Genomic DNA, 16,312 nt, shown 5'->3' with positions numbered 1-16,312 from the left:
GAGTTTGGTGCTACCTGTTGGGGAGAAGGAGGAGATAGGGGAAAGGGCAAGTAATGTCTCTTCCCCTCTGAAATATATAGCAGGAAGGGTCTTTAGAATGATTAGAATGCAAGACAGAGTTAAGAAAACCTAGGTTCAAATCCATTGTTTTATACTTATTATCTAGCAGATGGTGAACAAGTCAATTATTCTGTTTGAGCTCCAATTTCTTCACCTGTAAGATGAGGAAAATTCTACCTGGAGCATTTCATGTGGTTATTGTGAGGCTCAAATGAGAGAACATATGTAAAAACACTGTATAAATTTCAAGGATTTCTATATAAATGTCAACAGTGATCAGAATGAGACCTGTCCTCTGGGGGATGAGGATTTGCAAAGAATGAGGTAAACAAATGGAAGATGGTCAAAAAAAGAAAGAAAAGAGAGTAGACTTTCCATGTTCAGTCCAACTCAACAAAGCAGTTTCCTTATGCAATAACTCCTATCTCTACAGGACTCCAAAAAAGAAATCTGTGGGTAAATAAGAACTCTAATATATTCCAGGTGGGAACCAAATTATGGAAGGGCTTGAATGCCAGACTAAGTAGCTTTTACTTTATTAGGTAGATAAGGGAGAGCCATTGAAGGATTTTAAATAGATGCATTTATAGTAGTTCTTTGGATGATTATGGAGGCAACAGGCTGAAGAGTGGACTGAAACAGAAAGAGACTGGACGTAATTGTATAGTGAGGGCTAACATTTATATAGTTCTTTAATCTTTGCAAACTGCTTTATCACATTATCTCATTTTGATCAGTTAGGAACCTTTACAATAGCTGAGGCCAATGATAAAAAGGTTGAACTAACACTGAATGATGAGGAAGGGGGAAGAGATAGTACTTTCAGTGACTAATTAATTCTTCAAGCTACTTTAGCTACCATATCCAAAGATGACTGCAAAGTTTTGAGTTTGAGTGACTGGGAAGATGTTGGCACAATCCATGGAAACAGGGAAACTAGACTGAAGACCCAATTTCAGAGAAAAGATAACAAATTCTGCTTTGGATATACCGAGTTTGAGAGGATGTGTCCAGTTCAGAAGGAGATATTTACCAAGCTAATAGAAACACAGGACTGGAGCTCTGTGGGGAAATTGGGATTTTGAAGCTGCCCATTTTCCTGACTTCAATGATCGACTCTACAAAGGTGAGCTTTTTATGGGAGAGTGGGTAGAGACAGAAGAGAAGTGGGCCAAAGACACAACCTTGGGGGACACCTCCGCTTTGTGGTAGGAAAGAAGAGTAGCTGGTGAAGAAGACGGGGCAGAAATAAGAAAGGAGGAGGAGAACCAGTGTAATATACCTTTACAATTGTCAAAGGAGAGAGTGGCTAAAAGGAAGAGGGTGGTCAACAGGACCAAATACTATAGAAAGGTTAGAGAAGGAAGACCAAAGAAGACCATGAATTTGACAAAAAGGAGATGACTGGTGACCTGGGAAAGAGGAGGTTCAGCAGAATGATACAGAGGGAGATAAGGTTGCCAGGGATGAGGAGCACATGGAGAATAGGCCTGGATGCATCAAGTATAGAGTACTCTTTATTTTTTTCTTCTTTTTGGAGGAGGGAAGGCAGAGCAATTGGGGTTAAGTGACTTGCCCAAGGTCATACAACTAGAAAGTGTTAAGTGTCTGAGGTCACATTTTAACTCAGGTCCTCCTGACTCCAGGGCCAGTGCTCTCTCTATTCACTACGCCACCTAGTTTCCCCTAGAGTACTCTTTCTAGAAGTTTGTCTCTGAAGGGGAAGAGAGAGGAAGGACGCAAGTTTTGTGTGTTTGTTTTAGGGGATGGGAATATTTGAACACATTCTTAAGTAGGTGTATTCGGTGAAGAAGGGAAGTCTCTCTAAAACAGGGGTTCTTGGGGGGCAGTTAGTTGGTGCTGTAGAGAGCACTAGCACTGGAGTCAGGAGGACCTGAGTTCAAATTTGGCCTCAGACACTTACTAGCTATGTGACCCTAGGCAAGTTAGTTAACCCTGATTTCCTTCAGATAAAAATAAAACAGGGCTTATTTATCATTTTTTGTGTTATGGACTCCTCAGAATGATGTATTTAAATGCAGAAAAGAAAATATGAAGAATTACATAGGAAACCAATTATATTGAAAGTTATCAAAATATTAACAAGTTTACCAACCCCTAATTAAGAACACCTGGTCTAAAATGAGGTTAGAGCCTACTGGGTGGGTGATCCTTTCTTCTCTCCCATTTCTTTTTGAGTTTTTCTCACATACAGTTCCTGTTAAATCCTTATAGAGAGCCAAAGTCAGTCAATGGGCTAGATAAACACATTTTAAGGCCCTTTGGAGGCCTCATTCAGTTTTCCACTGTATTCCTTTTGGGGGAAAGAGAATGTGGTAGGGAAACGTGTGAACTAAGAATTGAGTTGGACTGTAAGAAAGAGGGAAGAAAAAAGGGAGAGGGGAGTGGAGAAATAACCCCTACCCCAGATGTACTGTTGACTTAATTAACAGGCCAGTTGGGTTAGGCAAAATTCGGATAGAAAATTTTATGGAGCTTGAAATGACTTTGATTTTAATTGAAGGCACATTTTGATTGGCACAGATATCATAGAATGTATCAGATCAAGAGCTGGAAGGAACATTGGAGATGATTTGTTCAACTCCCTTAAGACCATAGTCAACCTCATATCAATGTTTGTTTGGAAAGCGTCAGTTTCCTTTAGAAAAAATACATGGTGTGAGTCTTGACAAGCATTTTTGTTCAATTGTATTTGAGGTTTGTTAAACCTAACTACTCAGAGGCCCTGACTATTAGATTGATTTAGCAAAATGAGGATTGGCCTAGAACCTGGAAATCTGGGTTCTAGCCTAGTTCTAGCTCCAGTGATATGAACTTGGACCTGTTTCCTCATTTATAAAATGAGGTGATTTCATAAAACAGACCACCATCCCTTTGGGTTCAAACATTCTGTGAATCTCTATCTGCTTGGCACATGACTTGTATTAAAGAAAGATAGCGAGACCTCCCTGCTTTTATGTTTATGCATCCCTTATGCACTTCTACAATATATTTTGTATTATAGTTATTTCTGTACATTTCTTATTCTCCTACTTGAATTAGGCAACTTAAGGGCAAGGAACCATGTCTTCTTTTCTTCCTTCCTTCCTTCCTTCCTTCCTTCCTTCCTTCCTTCCTTCCTTCCTTCCTTCCTTCCTTCCTTCCTTCCTTCCTTCCTTCCTTCCTTCCTTCCTTCCTTCCTCCCTTTCTTCTCCTTCTCCTTCTCTTCCTCCTCCTTCTTGTCCTCCTCCTCCTCTTCCTCCTCCTTCTTCTTCTTATTCCCCCCTCCCCACTCTCCCCTTCCATGGCTGCTTTGTAAAATTTGGGGGGGGCATGGGGTAGCATTGAAACAAATTTAATTGAATCCAATATAGTGGAAAGGATCTTAGGCTTAAAGTCAGAAGACCTGAGTTCAAATGCTGGCTTTTACCCATGTGATTTTGTACAAATTACTTGATCTCACCAGGTTTCAGTTTCTTTATCTATAAAAATAAAAGGTTTTAGAGCCGCTAGGTGGCACAGTGAATAGAGCACTGCCCTGGAGTCAGGAGGACCTGAGTTCAAATCCCGCCTCAGACACAACACAAAAACTAGCTGTGTGACCTTGGACAAGTCACTTAACCCCAATTGCCCTCCAAAAAAGCAATAAAATAAAATAAAAGGTTTTGACCAAACAATCTCTAAAATTCTGCATAAATATCTATAAATACTATTTATTTATTTCTTATTGGATTAGAGAACACAACATTTTCTGCTCTTGTAAAGACTGAGAAGGGGAATACATGGATACTTCCATACCAGATATTAAAGGATATAAGATGAGCTGGCATTAGGTCAACCTAGACTTGTCCATATGAAAATATTAGGTTTTGGAGTAAAGTCACCATATATGTATATAGTCAGACACCCTGATGCTACTCTCAGTTGGCAATGAAGCATCTAAATAGTGTCTGGAGGTGAGGAGGGAAGGGAGGAATGGGAGTGGGGCAGGAAGAAGTGGTAGTGATAGAGAGAACCTATTAGGAGACAGTTTGGTGTAATGGAAAGAGCCCTAGATTTCCAGTCAGAAGATTTGAGTTCAAATGTTGCTTCTATCATCTATTACTTTTGTGATTTTGGCAATTTACTTAATCAGGAATCTTGGATTGGGTCTTCTGTTAATTAGTTTTGCCACCTATCTCTCTAGGCCTCAGTTTCCTTATCTGTAAAATGAAATGCTTGGATCTCTAAAATCTCCTCCTGTTTTAACATTTTTGAATCTATGAGCCCCTTCAAGATTTTTTAAAAACTTTGTCACATCTACTGAAAAACTAAAAGCAGTGGGGCTTCTCTCCTCAGGCTCTCAACAGATCCCACCAACTTCAAGGGGATTAATTAAGAACGCTAGGAACAGGACTCAGACCTGGGATTCAAAGGATCATAGACTTGGAACTGGAAAGTACCTTAGAGGCCACCTTGTCCAGCTCCCTCATTTTTATAGATGAGGAAACTGAAATCCAAAGAGACCGAGTCCCCCAGTTTGGATCTGAAGCTTCAGCTCATGATTGTGGGAGATAAGCACACCTAGCAGAGAGGCCTTTCCACCCTCTAGCAGGAATCGCTGGAAACAGAACTTCTTGTATTTCTGGTGCCCCAAGACTTGGGAGATCTAATAAGTGGGATCCTTCTTCAGTACAGACCTCCATAACTTCTGGCTCTCTTTGGTTTGGGGTCTTTTTAAGGTTCTGAGAGCACAGAAGGCAGTGATGTTATTTGGGTTACTGGGGCTAGACTGAATTAATAGTGTCAGCTCAGTACCCTCATTATAAGATGGTGGGTAATTTGGCACACCAAGAAGTACTCAGCTCCCAGGCTATGAGTCTTCCCAAATACATTCCATCTAATATCTTTTCCTTTTCTAGCTAGAAATCCTCAAAACACTGGTTATCTAATGGTGGACAAGTTAGGATCTGAACTGTCCTCCAAGAAGCTAGAGACCTGGTGGGAGATCTTAGAGAGGGGCAGGGGAATGCCATCATCCTTAGAAGAATTGCACTGGTTCACCAAAGATGAGCTTTCAGAATATCTTGCCTACTGCTACTATCTCAGGCCAGATGAGGAACCCTGTGAAAAAGGAGATATGAAAAAGGTTGGAAAGAAAAATGGGTGTAAGAAATCACATTTATTATTTGGAAGAAAGCTTTTGGATGGGATAAGGATAGATGGAAGGCCTGTCTAATGGAGAGCAGATGGAGCTGAGGAATGCAACTTAGCACACGTTGACTTCTTGCCTATGACATCCCACCCTCATCCCCATAAAAGCCAATGCTCTCCAAGGGCCAAAATGCTAAGTTCCCCGTGGTTGATGCTCTATTATTCCACTAAGAAAGTATGTTGGAGAAGAGGGGATGGCTAATTATTGCAGTGTGTGCATGCACATGGTATGTTTGTGTATGTAAGTATGTATGTTTGTATATGTATCCGTGTGTATGTATGTTTATGTTTGTGTACACAAAAGAACAATTTCAGGAGTCAAACTTTCATTCATTCTATAAACATTTATTAAGTGCCTACTATGTGCCAGAAACTAAGTGCCTGGGATACAAAAAGAGGCAAAAGAGAATCTTTGCCCACAAGGAACTTACAATCTAAACTTTATACAAAGACCTCAAAAGCAAGAGCTTTTAGGACAGTATGTTCATCCATTTAGGTCTTGAAGGGACCTGAGAGATTGTCTAGTCCAGGGGTAGGGAACTGCTGGCCTGGAGGCCACATATAGTCCCACCCATGACTCTAGTCCAATCTTCTCTTTTCATAGAGGAGGATATGGAAGCCTAGATTAGGGGAGTGACTTGTCCAAGGTCATAAAAGTAAGAGTTAAGATTTTGGTCCTTCCACTGTGCCATGCTTTAAATGTTCAGTATGGGATAAAGAAGGCTCTCCCATGCTAATGTTTCCGCATATAGTAAATACTTAATAAATACTCTATCTTTCTATCTATCTAGGAAGCAAGAATTCCTTGCAATTACTTCCTAAGTGACCTTAGGCAAGATATGTGTTCCTCCCGAGTCTCAGTTTCCTCATCTATGAAACGAAGGCATAGGCCTCCATCTTGAATGTTCCTTTCCCTGTCTCAAATCCATAATCTGCTTTGTGCAGTGCTAGCAAGGCAAAGCTTGGCCCTGCCATCTCTGGCTCATTCTGGGGAGCTTTCATTGTCTTTGAGAGTCGAGGGGCAGCCCCCTATTGCGTTGACTCTCCCCACCTTTTGCATCCCTTGATTATTCCCAAACTTTTCTGTGCTGATGATCAGAGAAGCTACTGTGCTGTGATTCCGGTTTGTGAGCCCAAATAAATTAGGGGCCTAGGTTGGCATTTCCCCCATAAACAAGTCCCTCCCTGCCAGCCCCCCCCCACCTCCTCACCATTTCCTATTCTTTCACCATACCCAGACTGGTGAGAAACTGCTGAGAAACAACTTAGACAATTACGTCCGAAGTCATGTTTAGTTCAGCGCCATTGGGTGCTTAATTGGCTGATTCTATTACTGTTCTCCTCACCTGCCAACACAGCTTCTAACAAGCCGCTTGCTAGGCAATTAATCCTGCCTGGGACTCAGGTTCCTGGAAACTAGGACTGATTTAAAGACCTGCTCCCTAATCCAGGAGTTTGTTTCTCTGTGAACTTGTAAGGTGAAGTTACTCATCCAGAAATCCTGGAACGTACTCATGGTCAGGGCCAAGAAGACTTGAAGCTGAGCCTCTGGGATCTCTGGAAGGAAGACGGAATTTTTGAAAAATTTGGTCAGGAAAATGCAGGTCTGATTTTCATTAGCATCCTACCTCTTCCACTCATGAAGAAAACCCTAACAAACAAAAACTTCCTGCCCACAACCTGCCAAGTTAATCATGGATTCACAAGACCATAGACTTCAAGCCCAAAGGGCCCTCGGGGGTCATCGAGTTCAATTTCCTTATTTTACAGGTGAGGAAACTGAGGGAAGTTAAATGAATTTCCCAATACCATACAGCTAGTAATTAGCAGAAACTGGAATTTGAACCTGGACTGTCCAGAGCCAAAATTCTTTCCATTATATTCCAGAGGTCAGATAGCAACTTGTACACAATTCTGTAACAGCTCCTCACCCTGACCCCATTCAAAGTAAAAAATTAAGTAGGACAAATACCATCCACTTAGAAGGAGAAGGGAAATGAAATTATACTGTTAAAAAATAAATGAATAGGGGCAGCTAGGTGGCGCATTGAATAGAGCCCTGGCCCTGGAGTCAGGAGGATCTGAGTTCAAATCCAGCCTCAGACACTTAACACTTACTAGCCATATGACTTTGGACAATTGCCCTCCAAAATGCAAAATTAATTAATTAATTGAGTCAGTATAATTTAGTAAAAAGGAGTCAAAGTACCTGTCTCTATTATTTACTACCTGTAGGACCTCTATGGGCAAATCACTTGACCTTTCAGCCTCCTCACCTGTAAAATTAGGGGGTTGAATTAGATGAGTCTATTTCAGCTCTAGGTCTATGATTTTAGGAAGGTGTTTCCATCCAAATCTAGAAAAGGAGGGGTTGGATTTTAAAGTATGGCCTATGGGCTAAGAAAGTTGATTGAACTGTAATGAACCTGGTAGAGGTGAAATTTGACTCTTAATGGATTGACTCTAAATGTCTTTTTGTTCTAGGAGGGACCAACCTTCTGTGGGTGTCCCTGTGATATCTGGGCTCTTTCATTCATTCAGATTCCTAGCCCAAAGATCTGCTAGGAAACAGGAAGATCTGGGTCCAAATCCTGCCCCTGACTCTTATGAGCTATGTGACCATGGACTAATAATTTTACTTTTCTGAGCCTCATTTTCCTCTTGTAAAATTTGGATAATAGTAATATTAGCTACCTCACAGGGTCGTTGCAGAAGTCCCAGTGAAATGTAATGGGGGGGGGTCTGGCAAATGTGTAAAATGTCTGGATTGGTGTCTCTCTCCATGGGGAGACCCTGGGAAGACAGCTTCGAGGAGAATGATGGTAACATAAAGGGTGTATTTTGGAGAGACCGTGTAATACACATGAACATTCTGTAACTGGACCCGGTTTGCTAAGCCCATAGTAGGAGAGAGTCTTTTTTCTATTGGTTGTGTAGCTATGTCTGACAGATTTTTCATAAAGGTATGCATCAGTTTTAGCTCCTTTGCTCTCTTTGCTAAATTTATGTATAAGAAGTCAGGTGACTTCTTCAACCACAATCACAAATGATAGACTATGCAGTAAGAGGAAAGGTCTCAGGGCCTGCTTCCCTTCTGAGGCAATATGCCCCCTCCCAAAAAAAGGACCTTTTAATAGAAAGGAAAAAAGGAAAAGATTGGGAGTTATACCGATGGAGTTTTTTACTTTTTCTGAATCAGTCATCTGTGTATAGTTTGACTTTATAGCTTGAACATTGACTTGTTCAAGCAAAGATCAAAATCAGTAAGAGAGAAGGAAAAAAGGATAAATGTGGAAATATATTGAATGCAATTTTAAACAACTCTATCTTGACCTATTTAAAATTGCTACTGACATTGAAAAATGGGAATGGATAACGAGGTAGGCAACAGCTTAGACTGCCACCATTTCCTATGGAATTTTGAACAATGTAAATCAATCGCAGCAGCATCATGATCCTTCCAGTTGGCCCAAATTTGAACATTCCAAGCCATCCTTGCCTCTCCAGGCTCCTCTGAAGAATCCCTTTGATTCTACAACCACAGCCCCACTCATACCCACCCCCTTTACTGGTTGACTCACACTATTCTACCTTAATACAGGCCCTCATTGCCATTTGCCTCCTAATTAGCCCCCTAATAAATAGCTTTCTAATTGATCTTTCTGAATCTAGTCACTCCCATCTCCCCTCTCCAATCCATCTAAGGCACAGTTACCAAAGTAATATTCCAAAAACCACTGGTCTGAACATGTTACTTTTCTCCTCAGTAAGCTCCAGGGCTCCCTACTACCTCTAGGTTCAAATACAAAATCTTTTGTCTGCCATCTAAGACCATTAACAATCTTCTTTTATAGGCTTATCTTTACCCTTAATGTAGTCTACATTAGCCAGTACTTGATTTTGTGGTACAGAATATCCCACCCTTCATCTCCTTGTGTCTTCCCACACCTAGAATACACTCTCTCTTCACTTTCTCTTCTTAAGAATCCTTAGAATTTTCCTTTAGTGTTCAATCCTAGAACTACTTCCTGGATAAGGCCTTTCCTAATCCCCCTCCATCTCCCCCACCTCCCACTCTCACCTCCCTGACACCAAAATTACTTTGTGTATATTTTTACTGACTTGTGTAAGTGTTGTTTTTACTGATAGAATGAAAACTCCTTGGAGAGCATCATCATTAGCCCCAGAGTCTGGCACATTAGTAGGCTTTTAATACATGCTTGTTGATTGATTGGATGAAGAAACCAAAAGAAACCTGGTTTTAGGAGGGTTCAGATCACAGAAACCACCTTGACAATTACTTGATTGATCACTTTACTAAGTAGAGAAATATGGAGGCCAAGGACAATACTGGCTTAAAACATAAACTTGTTTGTAATATATATTGGTGCAAGATACTGGAAAATTAAAAACAATATTGTCCCATAAAACAACAAGAAACAGTAGAGGAAAAAAGCCTACAAAAGGCTTTTTGAAAGATCCAATTAAGCCAAACTCTCCTAAGCCATTTAAGGATTTAAAAATGGAAGATCTTTTAGCAAGATGTAGTTTCTTTCCTTATCTCTTTTAATTAGGTCTGTTTTTGCTTTTGCTTTGTCTGAGATCAGGATTGCTACCCCTGCTTTTTTTACTTCAGCTAAAAGCATAATAGATTATGCTCCAGCCCCTTGCCTTTACTCTGTGTGTGTCTCTTATAAACACCATATTGTAAGATCTAGTTTTTGATCCACTCTGTTTCCATTTTACGTGAGAGTTCATCCCATTCACATTCACAGTTAAGAATACTGTGTATTTCCTTTCATCCTATTTTTCTTCTTGCTTGTCCTCTCTTTCCTTTCCCTCCCTTTCCCTCCTCGACATTGTTTTGCTTCTGTCTGCTGCTTTCCCCAATCTGCCCTCTCTTCTGTCAGTCCGATCCCCTCCTCTTTACTTAATCTCTTCCCCTCCTACTTTTCTGCCAGGTAAAATAGACTTTTAAATTCAATTGATTCTGTAGATTATTCCCTCTTTGAGTCAATACTGATGAGAGTAAGGGTCAAGCAATGCCCATCGCCCACCCTCCTATCTTTCCCTCCAACTGTCATAAGTTTCTCACCCCTTTTCATGTGAAATAATTTACCCTGTTTCACCTCTCCCTTCCTTCTGCACCCAGTGTGCTCCTTTTTCTCATCCCTTAGTGGTTTTTTAATGCCATTTCCTTCAATTCATCTTATACCCATACCCTCTGTCTCTGTCTCTCTCCTTCCCTTGCTCCCTCCCCCCCCCCCCTCTCTCTCTCTCTCTCTCTCTCTCTCTCTCTCTCTCTCTCTCTCTCTCTCTATATATATATATATATATATATATATATATATATATATATATATATGTATGTATGTATGTATACATTCCTTCTAGGTGTATTATTAGTCAGTATAATGTCATCTTCCCATGTAGGCATGTAAACCATTCAGCTCCATTGAATCCCTTATATCTTATTTCCCCTTTTTCTCTTTTTTCAACTTCTCTTGGTCTTGATACTGGAGATCAGTTTTTTTTGTTTGGTTCTGGTCTTCTTCTTATAAAATCTTGAAATCCTTCTATTTCATTGAATGACCACTTTTTTTCTCCTTGAAGGATTATGCTTAATTTTGCTGAGTAAGTGATTCTTGATTGTAGTATTAGCTCCTTTGCCTTCTGGAATATCATGTTCCATGACCTCTGATCCTTTAATATTGCACTGCTAAGTCCTGGGTAATCCTGATTGTGGCTCCCTGATATTTGAATTGTTTCTTTCTGGCCACCTGCACTATTTTTTCCTTGATCTGATAGTTGTAAATTTGGCTATAGTGTTCCTTGGAGTTTTTATTTTGGGATCTCTTTCCTGAGGTGATTGGTGGATTTTTTCAATGCCTATTTTTCCCTCTGGTCCAGGATATCCAGGATAGTTTGCCTTAATAGTTTCTTGAAAGATGCTGTCCAGGTCCTGCTTTTAATTGCAACTTTCAGGTAGTCCAATGATGGGACATTGTCTCTCCTGGATCTATTTTCCAAGTCAGTTGTTTTTCTAATGAGGTGTTCCACATTTTATTCTATTTTTTCATTCTTTTGAATTTGTTAGATTGATTCTTTTTTTTTCTTTTTTCTTTTTGGAGGGCAATTGGGGTTAAGTGAGGTCACATGGCTAGTTTGTGTGTGTGTGTGTGTGTGTGTGTGTGTGTGTGTGTGTGTGTGTGTGTGTGTGTGTGTTAAGTGTCTGAGGCTGGATTTGAACTCAGGTCCTTCTGACTCCAGGGCCGGTGCTCTAGTCACTGTGCCACCTACCCACCCCTGTTAGATTGATTCTTAATGTCTCATAGAGTCATTAGTTTCCATTCACCCAATTCTAACTTTTAAGAAGTTGTTTTGGATCAAAAACTAGAATCTTACAATATGTTTTTTCCTTTTGTTCTTCCTTTTCCATATATCTAATTGTACTTTTGAAGGAGCTATTTTCTTCAGCGGATTTTTGTATTTCCTTTTCCATTTGGCCAATTCTATCTCTTAAGCAATTGTTTTCTTTTTACAACTGTTGACTCTTTTTAAATAATTCTCTTGCATAACTCTCATTTCTTTTCCCATTTTTTCCTTCTACTTCCCTTATATTATTTTTAAGCTCCTTTTTGAACTCTTCCATGAGTTTTTTTTTTCTGGACTTGAGACCATTTCCCATTTTTCTTTGGAGTTTTCTCCATAGTTGTTTTGACATTGTCCTCTTCTGAGTTGTGTTTTGATTTTCCCTGTCACCATAATAACTTTCTATGGTCAGATTCTTTTGTTATTGTTGTTGTTTCCTCATCTTTATTGGTCTTTTTCCTTTCTTTTAAATTTGAATTCTGCAGGGGCAGCCAGGTAGCACAGTGAGTATGAGCACCGGCTCCAGTGTTGGGATGACCTGGAGATCGAATCCCAGGCTCAGACACTCAGCACCACACCCAGAGATAACCTTGAGCAAGTTACTTAACCCTGATTGCTTTAAAAAAAAATTTGAATTCTGCTCCTGGGGTGGAAGGGGCACTGTCTCAGGCTTCTTGTGCCAGGGACTGCAGGTCCTGCCTATTTACCTAGTACTGCACTGATGCTGCCCTGAGGCCCACAGGGGATCCTTTTTTCTGGTACTGTCCTGAAGGGGTGGGGTGGGGAGTGGCTGGTAATGATGGAGGCCATAGGGGTATGGCAACTTACCTAGTACTGAGCTGGGGTCCTAGTGCTGGTGTCTAGAGTGTGCTGAGACCAGTTCCCCCAGGGCTACACTGAAACACTTGGCAGTCTGGCCACTGGCAGTTGCCTATTTGCCCAAGGGCTATGCTGAAGCACGCAGTGGTTCTCAGAGCTAGAGTCTGCCCTTTCCCATGGCTGTACTGAGGCACGTGAGGGGTCCTGGTGTTGGCATTTACCTGTTCCATTGTACTGGGGCTCAGGATTTCCTCATGTTTTACTGAGGTGGGGCTTGCTGTTGGCTTGCTGGGATGCTTCCTGCCCTTTTTATCCAAGTGAGATGGACCTTTATTGCTCATCTTCCAAATTTCTTGTGTAAAATATTGTTTTGCCCTTTCTTTTTGCTGGTTCTTCTGTTCTAAGATTTGTTTGGGAGTGCTATTTTATGGTTGTTTGGAGATGAATACAGGAAAGTTACAGCAATTTACTGCTTTCTCCGCCCTCTTGGTTCCCCGGAAGTGTTGACTGTTTTCTTAAAAACTTTTGTTTCTATAGAGCAAAATATCATCTTAGAGGCTCTTTGCCAATAAGATGTTTCCCATGCATATGTTTAAATCATACAAGATCCCATGCAAGTTACAACAATAGAGACAACTTTGACATTCCTATAATAAATAGCAAGTGAAGTATGAAACAATCATGGACATGTACTCACCAAAGATACCTGCAGCAGTCATGGAGACTGACCAGTATAGAGTCCAAATGGAAGGAAGATTTCCTATAGATGTTTGTGGAAAATGTTCCAATTTCATAAGTCTCTAGCATATTACAAGGTCTCTTAAAAGAGATCCATAATTACTCAAAACAGTTTGGCCTAAGCCATGTGAATGAAAAATGCCTATTGTCTAGAAAAGATTATCACATGTCATTGGATAGACAGACCACAGAGTGAGTTTCTCTATCTAGGATTGATATTACTTATGACAATATATTGAGTCCAGAATTGTATAGAAGGAGGAGAACAGTTTAGATTGAATTTGATAAATTATACCTTACTTTTGATAACTTTAAGCTTCTTAGAACAAATCAAAATGTAAAAATATCTCATTGACAACATTTTTCTCCTTGTGATCTTATGTGTCTACAAAGCATGTCTCCTAAGAATTAAAATTGTAGGTTATCCAAAGGATGATGAAAAAGTACATGAATGGGCATGAGTAGGCTATGTAACATATTACCAAATAAGAACCATGTAAGAAAAGAGATTCTTAAAGTATCAAGAAAATATGTGGCCAGAAGAACTGATCCAGTCGTGTCTCAAGAACAATAAATTACTGACAGATAAACCATGTGCTTTATCGGAACACATGTAATGTCAAGAGATCTCAAGACAGATCCCTAGAATGCTTTCTAATGGGAAGAATGGCCTTCTTTCACCCAAAGAAGGCATGAAACTGAGAACATAGTCAAATACCAGAAGGGACTGGCCCAGTCCCCATGAGTGTGTACAAAGTGCTTGGCTGATGAAATTCCCATGTGGATTTAGCATATGTAGAGATCCTATAACTCTTTTTGGTCTGCTAACTGTGTGAATAGGGATCTTTTTAACTAACTGTAGTTGTATAGGTAGGCTTGGGGCTGGAGGTACATTCAAAAGTCAATCAGTCAAGCAGAATTGGACTCCTTTTCTTCCTGACTTCTTTCTGCTGTGGAAGGTCAGTTAGAGAGGAGAGACAATTCTATAAAAGAAAAGGCTTTGGGCCCTCCCCATCTGAAGCTAACACATGGCTCATAAACACAGCCTGGGCCTTTTTCCTATTTTTTCTCCAGCATTTGTTTGCAGTAAGATGAAGGAGGTTACAGCATTATGAGCTTCAGTGACATTATACCACCCAAGGTCCAGGATTTGAGTCCACGCCTTTTTTTTTTCAGCCAGTCCATTCTTGAGGCCTGGAAGAGCAACCAACCTTTGGGACCAAACCAAGCTGTCTGAGACAGGGATTCATCTAGCCATGATACTGACTTTAGACATGGATGTGGTGGGACCAATGTTACACAGAAATTGCATTGTCTAAGCCCACTCCCCATAGGGACTAAGTTGGTATAGGGGAAAAGGCGTTGGAGGGCAATTTCTGTTTTTACTATATCTTTGGCGTAGGTAACCCTTTGTAAACAAACAAAGAACTAATTGAAATTCATTGGCTAAGGAGAAGTGGGGTGCTATTCACTGGTGTCTAACAGTGGTGGTAGTGGGGAACATGTTCAAAATAAGGACTCAAGCCCATAGCATTAGAGAAAGGCACCCTCAGGGGCATCCTTAGAACCCTAAGGGAAAGAACTAACCAGCCTGACTCTGAAAGATTGGGGGCAGAGAGCACTTGATACAATTTGGTGATTTCCCCTATGGAGAACTTATGAGAAGACACAGACAAAAGTCATCTAGAGTATGAAAGCATGAGTAGACTATTGTAGACATTGTTGTTGATGTTGTTCAATCATTTTATCAGTCATGTCTGACTCTTTGTGACACTATTTGGGGTTTTCTTGGCAAAGATACCTAAGTGGTTTGCCATTTTCTTCTCTAGCTGATTTTATAGTTGAAGAAACTGAAGCAAACAATGTTAAATGACTTGCCCAGGGTCACATAGCTAGTAAACATCTGAGGCTGGATTTGAACTCAGGTCTTCCTGATTCCAGGCTCAGTACCACCATTAGATAAGGACCCACATTACTGAGATCACAGGAGCATTAATGTCTTGAGTTAACAACTGAGTGAGTGTATGACTTATAGAATCATCATTGTCTTGGAGCTAGAAGGTCCCTAAGAGACCATCTAATTTCACAAAGGCACAGGAAGATTTTTCCTCAGTCCTTGAGTGGTTGAGGCTCACTAAAGATGTGACTTGTCACAGGTTTCTAGCTAGCCTACCAGAATAAGGGACATGCCAAGCAAAGACACTGGCCCCTTGAAATTAGATTTGGGTAGTAAACACATTTTTTCTAGAGGTGAGCTCTGCACAATGTTGTTACTTACCTCAAGGACTTAAGCTGCCTTGCTAAATCCATGCTGTGGTCCTGTCTCCTTTCATTCCCTTCATCTGTCTATAAACAAGAGACCATCTTGTTATTTTAACTTGTTCTCCACTATTGGAAGCTTGACACCCAGGGTCTCATTGTGATCTTGCCCTTTTCATCTATTCTAAAGAATAATTATCTGAATAAGAGACAGGATATCTTGGGATGGGGAAAAATAAAACTAGGATTATTTTGACCTGATGGACACCAAATAATTAACCTGTCATTTTAGGGGGGAGAGGGTGCTACCAGCAGCATGCCAAACATAAGCTTTTGCCATCATCTCAATTAAAGACAGTGGGAAGGGAGGGCAACATGGATAACTGAAATCCACATATAATCCCAAACTCTCTTTCTTTCAGCTTCCTTTTCTACCAAATTTATAGCTAGAGTTGCTAAGCTAAGTTAACTGATAGGGAGTTTCATTTCCTTTTTCGGGTGAGGCACCCTCCCTCCAATACCTTTTCTCCCTCTTTTCCTTTCAGGCAGGAGTGCTAATGAGCAATGAAATAGCTAAAAGGCTGACAGGATGTGGGGAGAAGGAGGAGAAGCTTTGATATCCATGAACTAGATAATTGGCCCCTGAATAATCAAGGGTTGGTTGTGTTACCAAACCATTCCTTTTAAGGGACAGAGAAGGGGCACTCATCGAAGATCTGATGAATCTCAGGATACTGCATTCTTAACAGTGAAGAAATTTGAAGGATAGCTTTAATGAGAATATTAAGGACTGTGATATGTATATGTCCAACTAAGGAAGACCATTCACCTCTGGAGAGTAATGAGGAGGGTAGGGCTTCTATCATTTAAG

At 40.5% G+C, this 16,312-nt stretch overlaps 1 long non-coding RNA gene across 2 annotated transcripts in view; it reads left to right on the top strand.

The window, feature by feature from the left end:
* The first annotated feature begins 492 nt into the window (after positions 1-492).
* LOC138146773 (uncharacterized) overlaps positions 493-16,312 on the top strand; it is a 72,550-nt gene continuing 56,730 nt past the window's right edge. For both annotated transcript variants that reach the window (XR_011164573.1, XR_011164572.1), the window contains exon 1: positions 493-1,186. This is a non-coding gene — a long non-coding RNA (uncharacterized lncRNA). The remainder of the gene's footprint in view (positions 1,187-16,312) is intronic.

Source organism: Petaurus breviceps, unplaced genomic scaffold (genome assembly GCF_028583685.1).
Source record: "Petaurus breviceps papuanus isolate PSGF00001 unplaced genomic scaffold, PetGlider_PUasm1.0 90769, whole genome shotgun sequence".
Taxonomy (NCBI): domain Eukaryota; kingdom Metazoa; phylum Chordata; class Mammalia; order Diprotodontia; family Petauridae; genus Petaurus; species Petaurus breviceps.
This window is presented reverse-complemented; position numbering and strand designations above follow the sequence as displayed.